Below are 12,501 nucleotides of genomic sequence, written 5' to 3' on the forward strand. Positions count from 1 at the left end.
TTTCTCCGGAGTTGAAATCGTCATTTAGAGTAAGTAGGACTTTAAACCTCCAAAAGGTAAATTACTGCTTACATCCCTCGTTAAAGGTATTTATCTCTTGGTTATTTACTTGATTATTGAACCTGTATATTTCGTATTGCAGGAGGTTTTTTTTTTTACCCACCACATGGATTTGAAATATTAAGTGTGGACGGCTGCAGTTTCCGGGTTGAGTGTGTCCAGATAGCTGCTGGTGCAACTCTAAGGATGGCATGCCTGTTCCCTTAGATATAAACAATATCCACGTGTAGCTGGAAATTTGGTGATGTACCCACTTTAATTTTTTATACAAACTTAGGTACACCGGTCTGGCGAACGGATCTTTGAATCGTCAGAGTCGCCTAAATTATAATGCATTGAATTTTCAAACATTCCTTTTATCCCAAGTGACCCACGCTGAGTCTAGCTGGCATATATTTTCTTAATTATCTATAGTACAAAAGCTGTAACTAAACTTATTGTAAGATTTATAAATTTTGGTTTCTACAATTAAATAGTTATATAACAAAACTGGTTTCTTCAAATCCATACCCACAGTAAAAAGGTAACAAGGATTTATAATTTTTTTTTTTTCATTCTTTGTAATTAGGCAGACCGGTGAATGGACTGAGTGGTAAGTGGTCACCATCGCCAAATGCTAGAAGAGCCCGGTGGTACTACTCGTTGATTTACAGAATGTTAATGAGTAACAACTTTTCTCTTCTTTTTTATGCTATTGGTGGCATATGAGCAGGAGGCTCACCTGATAAGAAGCGACTACCATCCCCTTTGAGAAATGTGTAGGTTCTTTTCTTGAAGGTTCTCAAGTCGTATCGGTTCGGTAAAACCGCCAGCGAAAGCCGGTTCCACAGAGTGGTTTTGTGAGGATAAGGCTGTTGTAGATTTTGCGTGCATCCAGATGATGCGAATGAGACTTCGAATTTTAACGCGATATCGGAAGGTGAAATTCAGCAGAATTTAATCATGTAAATTGACGATTCAAAATGATTACTTAAAATGAGATATATGAATAACTATTTGTTGCCCGCAGCGTCGCTCGTCGTTAAGGGGTCGGTCGTCAGCTCATCACAGTATAACGAAGACGTCCACAACTGGACAAAGCCCCCCCCAAAGATCTCCAAAAAAGCCGGTCTTGCTCAGATGTGTCGGCAATTTTGGCTTGCTGGTAGTTGGTTGTTACGTATAAAAATACCAAACTTTAATAAAATTCGGTTCACTTCAGCATTGGATAGACAGACGGGCAGAGTTATTTTCGCATTTATAGTATTAGCACAGATAATTTTATTACGGAACATAGATTTTGATCATTAAAACTACCAAGGTTAAAGTATTGTCGTTACAGCCGGTTATGCGACCATCGGTTCCGCAGTGATTTTTTTATGCGTTGAATATAATTTGGAAGCGATTAATGACTAAAGTGTTTATTAATTTATGTATATAAGGTAGTCTAACGAAAGATATAAACTAAACATGTATTACGACGGCCTGAAGCATAATTAAATGTATGTTATTTCGATTACAGGAAACTACCGCTTGCATAATTTAGTTAGTATATACATATATGTATATATAATAACAGCTGTTGCCCGCGACTTTGCTCGCGTCGAAAATTATTATATTAGAGAATCATTTAAAATATTGCGTTAATTTAAGAACTCTTTGTATACAACATTCATCATCCACCAGACTATTCGTAGAGCTCAAAACAGTCTTCTCTAAGGTCTACTAAGATTTGACCTTGTCCTTTATTAATTGTCATGGCGAAGCAGACTTTAAGCGCGAACGGTACTCTCTTGAACTTAAAGGGGTATTCTGATGGTATCAAATATATTCGTGGAATATACACTGTTTCTCCTTTAGCACATCCAGTGATAACTGTGGCCCCCTATGACATTAGGATGGACTGCCGTTACTATTTTTCTGGTGCCGTTGCATAATTTTTGAGATCTTAAATTCCTCAGTAATATTATTGGCACGCCAATAAACTTAAAATGACGAACTATCAAGACTAACTTATATACGAAATTTCAATCCCTATTTCAACCCTTAGGGGTAGAATATCCAGAAACACTTAAATAAATGTATTTACTCATTTCTAATCAGTCGCCCAAAAATAAAGCTTCATGTTACATTCGATGTGTACCGAAGACGACCATCGCAGTCATGGATGGTTTCCATTGCGTGATATATTAATATCATTCAAAAAAATCACTAGCTTATAAGGATATATACATCGAGGTTAACGAAACAAACTCAAGGCTGCACCAATAAAATGCTAATATTTACAAAAAAAAAACTCCGTAACTTGGCAGTGGAATGTAGGTAAAGCCGTTTGTTCTGTTCCTGATCTGTCTTGGATTATATATCCAAACGGATTATAAAGCGTTCATATTATTTTGACGGTCGGTTCGTAAAATATTCCACAGAAAAACAGTTTGAAAAATTATACGCGGTTTTATTAATGAGTCATCGTGATCATACTTAAAAGTTATTAAAAATAATTGTTTGTAAAAGTTCTGTTCTTGGTGCAGTGGTGATGGTTCGGTGGATAGAACGAGTGGATTTTAATTAAAGGTCGTGCGTTTGAATCCTTGTTATTTATCTTTTATGTTATTAATTGGTTTTTGGTATTTAAATCGTGTTCAGTGCACATCATGATGAAAACTCTATGTGTTGGATAATATTCCCTTTTAATGGGTCCACCAATCTACTCTGGACTACTTGGTAGAATTCGTTTCAATAGAGGACACCTTTGCCCACAAGTTCCTTTGTATTATTTAAATGGAATGTGAATTATTATAGAAAATGATCTGTAATTTTATTGTATTTTTTTTTAAGATTTTTTTTTTAATTTCAAGTAAATAGACAGATCTACAATTAGCTATCTAATGGTAAGTGGTCGCCACCACCCATAGACATTATCACTTTATTCCTTTTCCTGAAAATGCACCTCAAACCTACGATGCTATGTCCCTTGTGGCTGTAGATACACCGGATCACCAATAATACTAAGTATTTCAGCTTGGCGATAGAATATGTTATAAGTGGGCTTTACCCCAGGTAAGCACAAAGTTGTACCCCAAAGTAAATGTTCGAATAAATCATTGTACATTAGCCAAAGTTATATGTCATCGTTTATATTTTAAAGAAACAAGTGTACATTATTAAAATTACATTTAAATTTAATAAAATTCATTTCAATAATTAAACGAATTAATTTTTTGGTAAATGGTTGTATTTACAAGGTGATGATAAAAATTATATCACGGTATGATGTGATCGTTTATCCGTTCAGTCGTTGGCGGTAAACCGTTGGAAATAGACGCGTGACCGTTAAAATATATCAAATACATACATATATATATATATATGTGTATCAAATACATATATCGCGTATACGTGTTTTATCGATATAGTTCAATTGGAAAAGTCGTGCCGGTGAGTTTGTGTGCTTATTTTCTTTGGATAAGGTATTTCTATTAAACTTTTTTTTTTGTTAAAAAAAATTCTATTGATATAATTTTAAGTCTTTAAAGTTAAAATTATAATTATATTAAATTTATTTTGGTATTATATTATTATATGAAATATTGTAATTGTTCTTATATCGATGGATCATTATCTGTTTACTGATATTATTGAATTAAAAAAAAAAAAAAACAATATTTTTTAATAATTATATTTTTTGCAATAATTATGAAAGAATATCTGTGGAAATATAAACTTTTTTTTTCTTTGGATTATTTTTTTCAATAAAATTAATCATCATTTTTTATCCTTAAAAAGCCTAAGGGCGATTTCATCAAATATTTTAATGATATTTAAAAATAATACATACCAAGTATGATTGAGGTAAATGTATTACCGGAAATAAATATGGATTGTATTGAAAATGACCAAGATTCCATTTATTTGTTTATATTCTTTGATTTAATATTGTTGTTGATTTGGTAAGAAGGTAATCTTTACCTATGATTACGGATTACCCAGACGAGCAATGAGTTGTCATGTGTATAATTTGTGCTTATAATTCATCTCGTGTTTAGTGAAGGAAAACATTTTGAACTTACATGATTGTGTCTAATTTCAATGAAATTCTGCCACATGTGTATCGCCAAACCATCATTGCATAGAGGTGGAATTAGGTCTAAATCAATTTCTCAAGGAGCCTTAGCCAAGCTATAGAACATATTGAGGCTGTAACTTTATTTAAATTTTTTTATGAACAGCTTATAAAAGCTAGTGATTTTTTTTTGAGCAATGTTTCGTAAATATTAGTTTATCCAAATTAAAAAAATATGGTATATTTTTTTAAATATTAAACTTGTAAGGAAGCGTTTCGTGAGTTGATTTACAGAACTCTTATTAAAAACATAAGAATTGATATAAATTACTTTATGTAGATAAATATGTTCAATTTGAGGTCCTAGGTTCAAATACGGATACGAAATTAACAAGACGTAGTTAGTAAGCTAAGTATTTTATTTGTATGATATGCGTTTCATTTGGTGGTAGGCCTTTGTATGCCCGTCTGGATAGGTAACTAGGTAAGGTAATAATACCCTAGAAGTTATAATTTCTTTTCTAAGGTTGGTGGTTTGCCAGTCTCCCTATGTCATTTAAATAATAAAATAACACGAAATAAGTTAAAGTTATTTTAAATTTTCGTAATACATATAACTCCAATTAAAAATGACGACTAAGATATATTTACATAAACGAATGTGAAATATTGGCGCGCTTGTAACGACGGCTTCGTAATTTATGAGCGTATATATTTGGATTTAAGTTGATTTTTATTACAACCTAACCTCCTTTAAATTTAGGATTTATTAGTGTTCTCCTTCGCCACAACTTGATGTTACTCGTACAGTCGAATACAAAAATGGAAAACAGAATATACTTTATTCAAGTTGGCTCAACGAGTTGGAAGGTTAAATTGATTTTGATTATAAAGCTACGTATACTCTTTTTTTTTTTTTTCTCGCTGGAAAAACGTGTTACGCGCTTCCCCCACGTGATGGAAAGTGTGGGAGTGTGTGGGACTCCCCGGAGCCCTGGACGCCGAGTGCGCCCAAGTACGCCGGGTTTACCCACTAAAAAACCAGTGGTACCCTCTCCGTCTTTCGGCGGGCGCCACGGGATCGCTTACGCATGCTACCGTGACGCCCTGACGGTCGGCCCGCTTATGCGGCCCTCCAACACTTAGAGGGGGTTCTCGGGGTACTGAGAACGCCCCCCCCCCCACCCTAGTCACTGCGACATCTATTGAGGCGGGGGGAGAAGGTGCGCGTAGCACATCTTCCGATTTTATTTCGAGCTTGATTAATCTATGATATTTTGGAAGTAAAATTAAAGCGGATATAAGTAGTTAAGTGTTACAGTTTTGTATTACAAATAAATATATATTACTCATAAACTCTTAATACTAAATCGTAAGAAATACGTAGATCTAACTTTTGTTTATCTTTATTCCTACTTCGATTGGAATGGGCTATACGTTCAGAATGTATATCCTACCGAAAAGAACCGGCATGAAACTCAGTAGTTACTATTTTTCGTCTTATACATGTATATATGAATATACTGTAGAATTATATTTATATATCCTGTATGTCATCGATCAGTGACTCCGGGCGCTGCTATGCATACCAATATTATAAATTCGAAAGTAGCTCTGTCTATTTGTTATGTTTTCATGGCTAAACCACGGAACCGATTTTGATGATATTTGGTTCGAAGCAAGCTCGAGTCCTAAGGTCGGATAACGGTAAAATACTTAAGGAGTTTTTATTATAAACAGAATTCCACGCAGGCGAATCCGCGGGTTCAGCTAGTCATTTATATAGTCCTATACAGTATAATAAGATTTATTTACTTATGAAATAAAATGGGTTTTACATTTAGTTAGAGATAAAGATCGAAGATTTTGATAGAATGTCTGCCTTTCTTTATGAGGGATGTACTCTGTGAAGTCAATAGTTTGATATTAAAAGTTTGTAGAGTATATTTGTCTCGGTCGTCTGGTAATGGCGGCAAAAAGCACACAGACAGACAGAGTTACTTTCGAATTTATAATATTTATATAGATTCCAATAGTGGCAGTGAAATAAATAGACGTAATAAACAAACCATGACCTTGAATGGACAACATTGGTTAACTTTCGGATTTGCAGTTTTTTACGTTAGAAAAACGTGTATACAATGAACTATGATTCTCCATAATGTTGTAATGACTAGATGCCGCCTCGACGGTGCAGTTTAAGCTAAATTAAATCCGGTATTATTTATTTAGAATATCTTGGGTTAAAAAACAACTTTTAAATTGGAGAACATACAAAAAAAAACTTGTTTTTTTCTAGCTAGGAATGTTGAAATTCTCGGCTTTTCTCAACTATAATTTTCATGTGTTAAACATATAGACCTTCCTTTTGAAACACTCTGGTTATTGATGAAAATCGCATTCGTTCGTTGCGTAGTTTTAACGATATAAACGTACAGACGGCGGGAAGTAACTTTGTTTTATACTTATTAAGATGATTATTTCAATTACATTTTCCATATTTCCATTTTCGTTTTGTTGTGGAATAAAGTATACAACGTCAGAATGTTTACAGACGTCGCAAAAGACGCGTGAAATCTTTATGCAAAGTAATTAATCAAACATTTGCACTTAAATTGTTATTTTATAAATCGGAGGTCGCTCAGAGCTGAGCTGCCCTTCGCGCTTGTGTTCAAGGCTGTTTAACCGCTGTGTGAAGATTTATTCCTTCATCAACCGGATGTGGGTAGACATCATACAGGTCAGACGAAAAAAATATTAACTCACTACTTTTTTTAATGATATAGTTTGGCGGACGAGCATGTGGGCCACCTGATGGTAAGTGGTCATCACCGCCCATAGACAATGGTGCTGTAAGAAATAATAACCTCGCCTATTAAATTCCTTACATCGCCAATGCGCCACCAACCTTGGGAACTAAGATGTTCTGTCCCTTGTGCCCGTAGTTACACTGGTTCACTCAGCGGTTTGTAGGGTGAGTGAGCCAACAAGGAACTTAACTTAGTTCCCAAGGTGCATTGGCGATGTAAGCAATGGATAAAATTGTTAGCAATTACGCGCTGCGCTGCGCTGTTGGCAGCACCAATCTTTATGTGTGGTGATCACTTACCATCAGGTGACCTATTTGCCAATCTAGATACCAATCTTTTAAATCCATGAATTAAATAAAACTTAAAACAGCGGCGTCATCTCTTCGGTGGGCGTTATGGGATCGCTTTCACCCACCTCACGCGTTCAAGGCCCCAGGGTCACTAAGCGTATCTATCTTTAAGCCCCGGGCATCGGGGCTGTGGGAGGGCCAAGACGACGCCTTCGTTGTCTATACCGAGCGGGATCGGCCCTTTCCCGTTCCCACTCCACCGTCTCCTTCTGGACCATGACAGTCTCTCAGAAGGAGGCTACGGCCCTCCACGCCGATTTTCAGAGTATAGCCGACACGATTGTTCACAGGGGGAGATCTAGTCCAACCTCGCGGTCCAGATTTTGCCTCTCCCCGTTCAATGAAGGTCACGCCTCCAGCGTATGGTGAGGCGGCGGACGCCCAACAATTTGATTTACCAAAACGGGTGCCCCGTAGAGGGCCATCGATCGCAAGACACCGGCATAGAGATGGCGAACTGTCTCCGTTGTGCTGGTCCCTAGACTACGTAAATCTTTTCGAAATGTTTAAGCGTCATAATTCTAGAAGTTTCGTTGTGACGTATACATGATGAAACATATAATTAATTTACTTGAATCAACAATCGTCGTATCGTTCAATAGGATTGCGAAAGAGAAATTGCATTAGTACGATACTATTGATAATCATTTATTTTATTAATAAACAATTAATAATCTGTGTTTTATCATTAATACAAGGAAATGAAATATATTTTACGAGCTGTGCCCGCGAATTCGTGCGAAATAATATTTAACAAAAAAAGTTATTGTTATAGCCTAATTTACTACTCATTACATCAGCTGTTTGGCAGTGAAAGCCTCGTCAAAATCGGTCCAGCCGTTCCAGAGATTAGCGGGAACAAACACACAGACAAAATTTGAAAAAAATGTTAATTTGGTATATGTACCGTGTATACATACATATGCATTTAGTAAAAAGCGGTTATTTTAATATAACAAACAGACACACTCCAATTTTATTATATGTATAGATCAAAATAGACTCTTGTGAAAGTCTAATTACTCTTTATTCAAGTGGGGTCATAAAAGCACTTTTAATCGTCATGTTACAGTATTGAATTCAATGCAAGAAACCGGTTCGAAATGTAGATTCTGTCCAGAACAAGGAACTCAAACTCCACACCGATTAAATTGATAATTTTTTATTTCATCAAATTATTAGAATTTATTTTGTATGGAAATACGAATGTTAGCTCCATGACTTTTATGATTTGTACAAAGCCTTTTATCAGTTAATAAGCCTTATATGGTAAAGTATCTTTTTGAACAAATAATCAGTTAGAATTGCTTATAAAATATAATAAAAAGAGATAATAGGAAATAATGACAATAAATTAATAATTGATTTTCTCATTGATCTGATTTAATTGCGACAATAATCTTCTAGAAGTTTCTATAAGTTTCCGTAAGTAGATTTCAACATGAAAAAGTGTCTACTTTCCAATTCCTCCACGAAATATGTAGTCAAAGGTCAAGACAAAGTTTAAAATAATTATTTAATATAATGTAATATTACACTTATTGATTGTCAAGGAAAAAAACCTACCTACTGGGTCGGAAAGACACACAACACCTCACTCGAGAAGAACCGCCGGAAGTAACTCAGCAGGAATATTCCTATTTTTATTTTTTTTATGTTAGTCTTTAAAGCCCTAAAGTTAAGTGTCTGTAGTTACACTGGCTCACTCGCCCTTCAAACCGGAACAAAATATTACTAAGTATTGCTGCTTAGCAGTAGAATATCTATCAAATATCTGTGGGCTTACATAAGCCCTACCACCAAATATATTTTTTATATATCAAATTATAAAATAGTATCACTATTTACTTTATATACTTTATTAATTTAAAAAAAATAGTATCGACCGAGATTCATATTAGGTTCCGATAAGAACCGGCACGGAACTCAGAAGTAACTCTTTTCCAACATTTGAGACACTATGTTTTTTTAAATATAGTATATCCTGAAAGTCAACAAGCATATAATATTGTAATACAGCTGTTTCGTTGTAGACATGACAATGACGCGGTGTTGCATTTAAATCAATGATTTTTCCTCGTGATGCTTAAGGTTTCAAACTTTAATGACACATAATGAATTAATAATAAAAAAGTACTCATATTGTTAAATGTGCAGAATAATATACCTACTATATACTAATGTATTCAAAATCAAAATATACTTTATTCAAGTAGGCTTTTACAAGCACTTTTGAATAGTCATTTAACGAATTATATAAAGTAAAGCTACTACCGATTCGGAATGTTGATTCTACCGAGAAGAACCGTCAAGAAACTCAGTAGTTACTCTTTTCAAAAATTAATTTATTTCCTCGTCGGATTTGGGATGTTTTTTATTTAAGAAATCTCCATTGTATCCGTATCTCTTGTAAAAGTTTTGAGGCTTTAGGCCCGTGTGCCTTCCTCTGAATAAGGCCCCGGACTAATTTAATAAACATAAGGATATCACCAAATGTAAGGATTTTTAATAAATTCGTTTATGCAGGGCTTTTAGTTGGTGGTAGGGCTTTGTGCAAGCTCTACCGAGTACTCCACTCATGAGATATACCGCCGAACAGTAATACAGTATTGTTGTGTTCCGGTTCGATAGGAAAGTGTCACTACAGGCACAAGGGACATAACATCTTTGTTACCAAGGTTGTTGTAAGATGTGTAAGAAATGGTTAATCTTATATATGACCACATACCATCAGGTGGCCCACTTGACCATTTTCAAAGGTACACTCATAAACAACAGGTTATTTGCGAAGTAATTTTCTTCAATTGATTATTAATACTCGTTTAAATAAATATGTTAGTTTCCTTGGACGTTAGATATAGATTAAAATGGTTTCTTAATCGCATAAATAGTTTAGAAGATATCACCGAATTCAATTTACGTGCAATAAAGAAAAACGTTCTCTGCGAAATGGAACGGATTTTACGAATTAAATTATGACCAAGGTCATGTGAGAACCTCACATTTGAATGAGACCGTCGAGAAATTATAATTTGAAATGAAATAGATTTTTCTGTTATTTCACATTTGTCCAACTTGTCTTCTTTTCCTTCTGCCCTTGTCTCAATCTTTTTGGGGGGCGCAGCATGTTCCTTCCATTCTCCTCTATCATTCGTCATCTGATCGGTCTTATCCATCTCTCTCAAATCCTCACACACTCCATCCATGTTTTCTTAGCGTTTTCTTAGTTTTCCCTCCTTCCCTCTATTTTGGTGTCATAGTCGTATACTCAAAATAAAACGTCAAAAATTTCGATAGTTTATGACATTTCGGTTAGGTTAGAGTTTTTATAATTAAACTTTAATAAGCTTCGTTAGATCATAATCTACTTAACGTAACGTAACGCGTCAAATTATAAGCAATATGTTACAGTTCACAATCTCGCGAGATAGATTATAATCTAACGTTATTTACAATTTAACGACGACGTATATACTAATTTATAAACAAACGTCATAAAATAAATATGATTACTCAATATTTTCCTGCTAAATGTACTTTTCGTTGTCTACGTCGCGCGTGCGCGTGTGAACACTTCAAAGAGTCGTAAATTTTATTTCGTCATTAACTTATTGCAGTAACCGATTAATTAAATACAATAAAATATATATTAATTATTTTAACGATTTAACGATGTACTTGTAAATATACCAATAACTTGTAATTTTCTTCTGTTGAATTCTGGATGAAATCGGTTTAAAGCGATACAGCTTCTGTAAAATGTAATTTGGTGTCATCAAATTATTCGGTTTAAAGTCTTAATGAAATTATACAAAGGAAAATTTAAAATATAAATACAATCATACTGCTGAGACTAACGTCTCTTCTCCCTTTGAGGAGTACGTTTGCAGCTCATTCCACCACGCTGCTCTAAAGCAGGTTGGTGAATTTATGTGTCACATGTTTCTTCACGAGATGATTTATAGAAACTAAAAAATTAAACTCAAGAAAATTTTAGTGGTAAATTCCCGGGTTTGCGATCTATTTGTGTAAAAGCGAAATGCCACTCACTGATTAATCACGAAATCTCAGAAACTATAACAACTACAAATTAGAAAGGTAACCTTTCCTTGTTCCTGGTAAAGGTTCTTTATAACGAACGTGTTTTACGAAACTCCACTTCGATGGGGGTAAAACGTTGGTTGGACGTTTGTGTATTGTAAATTTCGCGCGCGTAAAGCCGAAGGTTCGACTTGTATCATTGTAGATATATAACAGGTTATTTGTTAGGTTAAAATTTCAATATAAATAATGTCGTGAAGGCGATAAAATGATCGGTCACATTTGTCCGTGAATATGTTATAATATGCACGATCAAAATTGACCTTAGATGTTAGATTTCTAGGTTAAGAACACGCTTATAAACTAAGAAAACTTTTCGTTCGTATATAACCGTACTTTATATTTTGTGTTCCGGTTTAATGTATTAAGTGTTCATGAGGTTTTGGAGATATCATCCTAAGGTGTTTGGATGTGGTTTGTTTGCTACACTAGTTTGTGAAGTTCATCCGATACGTGCAGGTTGCCTAACGATGGTTCAACCATTGTTCTTTATGTAAGTTTCATTAGGTATTTAGTAATTCATGTAGTTACGACGTTTTGAAGCGCAACTTCTCGTTTAATTTGTTATGTTTTCGTCATGTTTGTGACGTGTCTTACTTATTTATTTCGGTTCCAGTATGCTTAGATCAACATAGATACTGACGCTTAGGGGTCTATTCTACTAACATTTATTTATTTATATTTCAAAGCTGTATACATATCATTACAGGACATGGTTGTCCTAATTCGATATTACAGCACGTTTATTAACAATGTTTGAAATAAGTCTCTACGTTATATATGATATGGTCCAAGTGGCTGTAGTTGTGAGTTCACTCAGGCTTCAATAAAACAAATCCACCCTGTCGGCTATGACGTTGAGGGGACGGAACGTGCACATAACATGTAAGGATTATGATGATACCGACAATGGCGCTGTAAGAAATATTAACCATTCCCCACATCGCCAATGCGCCACCAACCTTGGGAACTAAGATATGTCCCTCGTGCCTGTAGTCACACTGGCTCGCCGGCTCAAACCGGAACACTACCGAATACTGCTGTTTGGCGGTAGAATATCTGATGAGTGGGTGGTACCTACAGCCTCTAATTCCCCACTGCTGGACTAAGGCCCCTCTCCCTTTGAGGAGAAGGTATG

The 12,501-nt window shown here is 35.0% G+C and overlaps 1 protein-coding gene across 2 annotated transcripts in view; it reads left to right on the forward strand.

The window, feature by feature from the left end:
• Positions 1–3,336: 3,336 nt before the first annotated feature.
• Positions 3,337–12,501, forward strand: part of LOC113391691 (fatty acyl-CoA reductase wat-like) — a 51,054-nt gene continuing 41,889 nt past the window's right edge. The window contains exon 1 of one of the 2 annotated variants that reach the window (XM_026627746.2): positions 3,337–3,477. The gene's annotated coding sequence lies outside the window, so the exon portion shown is untranslated. Of the gene's footprint in view, positions 3,510–12,501 lie in introns of both variants that reach the window. The other variant, XM_026627747.2, reaches the window with a different exon arrangement.

Source organism: Vanessa tameamea, chromosome 30 (genome assembly GCF_037043105.1).
Source record: "Vanessa tameamea isolate UH-Manoa-2023 chromosome 30, ilVanTame1 primary haplotype, whole genome shotgun sequence".
Classification (NCBI taxonomy): domain Eukaryota; kingdom Metazoa; phylum Arthropoda; class Insecta; order Lepidoptera; family Nymphalidae; genus Vanessa; species Vanessa tameamea.